Source organism: Gossypium arboreum, chromosome 10 (assembly GCF_025698485.1).
Source record: "Gossypium arboreum isolate Shixiya-1 chromosome 10, ASM2569848v2, whole genome shotgun sequence".
Classification (NCBI taxonomy): Eukaryota; Viridiplantae; Streptophyta; class Magnoliopsida; order Malvales; family Malvaceae; genus Gossypium; species Gossypium arboreum.
This window is the reverse complement of record NC_069079.1, coordinates 37681886-37685839: the sequence shown is the minus strand read 5'-3', so window position 1 is coordinate 37685839 and position 3954 is coordinate 37681886. Positions and strand designations below refer to the sequence as shown.

Here is a 3954-nt window from a genome sequence, read left to right as displayed (position 1 = left end):
ACATACTATTTAAATATGCTACAATCTGTAACAATGTTGTCTTTCTATAATACTGTACACGCATAAAATGTTTCATAGTATCTAATCCATATATTCAAAGTTCAATTCATATCATATGCCTAGTTACAAAATTTACTAAAGTATATGTGTAGTAGATCATAGTAACAAAAATTCTCTTGAGCACAAAAAATAACATTACGAATATCCATTTCACATGCTAAGTTGCAAATCTTAAACTCATATGCATAATTTCATTACTTCAATGTAATTCACAATCACACATGTTATATGCATATTTTTTAATATAACTATTATTAGTTGTATATGTACTTATGTCATTTATCAATTCCAAGTAAATTTAATAAGTCAATTTATGCATCAAAATTTGTGTCAACACAAACACACCAAATAACCGAATTTCATTGTATGATTAAGTCATTTCGTAGCTTATCAAAACTTGTAATGAATACCACATAATAAACCTTTTCCGACCTTAGTAACCAAAATGCATCCATCCATGTTATCGTACATTTCATACATATATCTTAAATTAATCAAATGCACATTATCGTTGAACTTATTCAACTAAAATCATCCATAGAACATTTTTCTTAAAACCATTAACAAATAACAAACATTTCACACATTCTATATATATATATATAAACATACATGCAAGTGCCGAATCATCAATTATACAAATTCATTATCCAAATCCAACATTTATCTAAACTCACTCACCAACCTAAATTAATTATTAATACAAAATGTAAACCATCTGTAGCACCCCAAACTTGGCCCAGAAGTTATGGCCGGATCCGGCATGCCACATCAAAAACGTAAAAAAAAAAATTCCATTCTAAGTCCAGAAAATCGTACTTGATGTTCAAAAGATTAATTCATTAAGGGTTAAAGCGAATGGAAGCTGTGCACCGGTAGGAAACCGGAAAGAGGTGGTGAGTCCATCGGATCGCTATACCAAGCTCCTTCGGATCCAATCCTAGACATGCATACCGCCATTGCCACACCTTAACGTCATGGATATTTCTAAGAAACCGATTTGATTAAGTCATTTTTAGGAAAAGTGATTAATTTTGGAAAATATTTTCATTGCGGAAGCTTTGCTTGTTGTCGTGTTATTTTGAAATCAACTGTTGTTTTTAAAAACGCGCCCTAAAGCTATCCAATTTCAACAGTTAAAATAAGTATTACCTATCTTAGTAATACATATTAAAACCATCAAAAATAATTAAGCGGCCTTATTACATTTAAAAACCCAAAACTTCAAACGTAAATAAAAGGATGTCCAGTTCACCAGAAGAAAATCAAACTTTCAGAAAGGGTGGCCACTCCGAATTCCCTCACAGCTCCAAGCCCACTATGGTTGGGGATTACCTGCGTGGATGAAAATAAAAGGGGTGAGTTTGGGGAAACTCAGTGTGTAAATTAACCCAACCATAGCCTATATCAGCTCAAACCACAGAAATAGAATAAGTTGGCCTTAGCCCAGAACAAAATTCAGAATAAAGCCCATAGGCCCATAGCAGAACAGAACAGATATTACATGTTTATGCAGAAACCCAACCATATCCAACCGTATACACCCCCGTACCAACCTTACACCGTGTGGGGAGACAACTCGACCCACCCAACCGCTACACACCACAGAATTTGCAGCATGGCTGCCAGAACAGATAATGTGACAGAGTCACCAGATACAGATAATCGTGGCAGAGCCACCAGAACAGATATATGTGGCAGAGCCACCAGATCAGATATTTGTGGCAGAGCCACCAGATCAGATATTTGTGGCATAGCCACCAGAACGCTTCCTCCATAATATAACCCATGTCCCCATGCAACAGATATATAATCATGGCATACATCATACAGAATCAGATCGTCATGCTTTTCAGTCAAAATTAACCCTAGGGGTATAACGGTAATTTTACACCTAGGGGTATATGATAATTTTCCATACATAGGGGTATTATAGTAATTTAGCTACTTTTAGCGTTTTCATGCATATCCTAACTATTTACGTACTATCAGAACACTTACCGCGCATACTTACCGAATTGGGCCCGTTGGCCCATGAACCCGATCTTTGGCCCATTAAGCCCAAATTATCAAAATGTACGAAATCGCGCGTACTGCAGTTTATTACTTTAGGTTACCAAATATACAAACCCAACTATTTTACAAGCATTCGCACGCTCGCAAATTCCCAAAATACCGACTTTTCGGCATTTCGGCTTTTCGGCTTTTGCCAATCTAGTCTATGAGAGGGTGTCAGTTACAAACCTGTTTGCAACGATATGCTGACGAGATCCACACACGAACCGCCTACAATTGGATTACTAACACGTTAATCTAACTATTCAAATACAAACTACGTATTAACCCCTTACAATATTCGGCCAACCACACCTACAGATCATAGTAAGCTTATAAGAAATCAATAAGCAACTCATTAACAAATTTTTGTCAATGTTTACCACATAATCATAATTTCACTGCAAGCTGTCTTCCTAAGCAACAGTCACTAAATCATTTATAACTGGAGCTACGAAACTCCAAATCAAGTGCCGTTAATTTCCCCTGAAAATAGACTCATATATCTTCTATCCATAAAATTTTCAGAATTTTTGGTTTATCCAATCAATACCAGATTTTTCTCAAAGTTTCCCATGTTTCACTGTTTGACTAATCTGACCACTCTTCATTACAAATCAAATTTCTCATTGTACAGAATTCAAAATATGTTCTTGTTTATTTCATTAGAAACTAGACTCAATAAGCTTTAATTACATAATTTATTCAGCTTCTAATTCATCTCCCACAATTTATGGTGATTTTCCAAAGTCACGTTACTGCTGTTGTCCCAAGCAGATTTATTACCAAATCACTCTTTCACACCTAACTTGCATGCTTGTTATTTAAACATGTATATCACCAATCAATCATCACATATCTATTTTTTTACTTAAGTATAATCTCCATTTCATCATTTTAAATCACAAGATGTTAGCTGATTTTTCCCTTTAGTATCTAAGGCACATGCATGTTCATTTATTTGGCTCAACTTCACCTATCTTCCATTTTTCATCAAAAGAACATGAAACAACAACCATTTCCTTCATTTTAATTCATGACTAAATGCTCACAACACAACTAAAAATCAAAATATACTTCAAGAGTTAAGGTAGAATCAAGAAGAACTCATGAACCTCAAAATAGAAGCAAGGTACCAAGAACTTACCTTCAATTTTTCTCCTCCTAATGACCGAATACTCAAGAGCTTTCTCCTCTCCTTTCTCTTCTCTAATTTTCAGCTATGATGAACAAAGATGGACAAAACTTTGTTCTTTTCACCCTTTTCTTTTAATAAAACTTCATATTTCATCCATTTAATTCTTTAATACAAAAGACATGATATTCTTATCATGAAACATTTACCTAACCCATTATCATGAAACATTTACCTAACCCATTATCATGGAACATTTACCTAACCTATTATCATGAAACATTTACCTAACCCATTATCATGGAACATTTACCTAACCTATTATCAATTTGTATCAATTTGTACCATAAATTATGGATATCAAGTGTACATTTTGTCTACAACAACATGATGACTGGCCACTTCATGTAAAATTGGAGGTTTGTCATGCAAATCCTCCTATTTTGCACTCCTATTTATTTGGCCACTTCAATTTAGCCTATAGCATTTTCAAACATTTTCACATAGGTCCTATTTCATAATTTCACCCCCTTTTTCTTATGGAACAAAAATTAACTAAAATTGTCGGGTTCTATCTTAAGTTTGGGCTTTCTAGAGGCCCACTAACATAATTAAACCTATGCCAACATTCACAGAATTCCCGAAAATTGGGGCATTACAACTCTACCCTCCTTAAAGAAATTTCGTCCTCGGAATTTACCTAA

At 34.4% G+C, this 3954-nt stretch overlaps 1 long non-coding RNA gene across 2 annotated transcripts; it reads right to left on the bottom strand.

Annotated features, from left to right (window-relative positions):
• Window positions 1-1154: 1154 nt before the first annotated feature.
• Window positions 1155-3386, bottom strand: LOC128282420 (uncharacterized). Of its 2 annotated transcripts, XR_008272689.1 has the most exons (3): window positions 3263-3386; window positions 2305-2346; window positions 1155-1395 (listed from the first exon to the last, which is right to left on the bottom strand). It is a non-coding gene; the product is annotated as an uncharacterized LOC128282420 (long non-coding RNA). The 2 variants fall into 2 exon arrangements; XR_008272690.1 differs by lacking the exons at window positions 2305-2346; window positions 3263-3386 and adding an exon at window positions 2062-2283.
• Window positions 3387-3954: the final 568 nt, after the last annotated feature.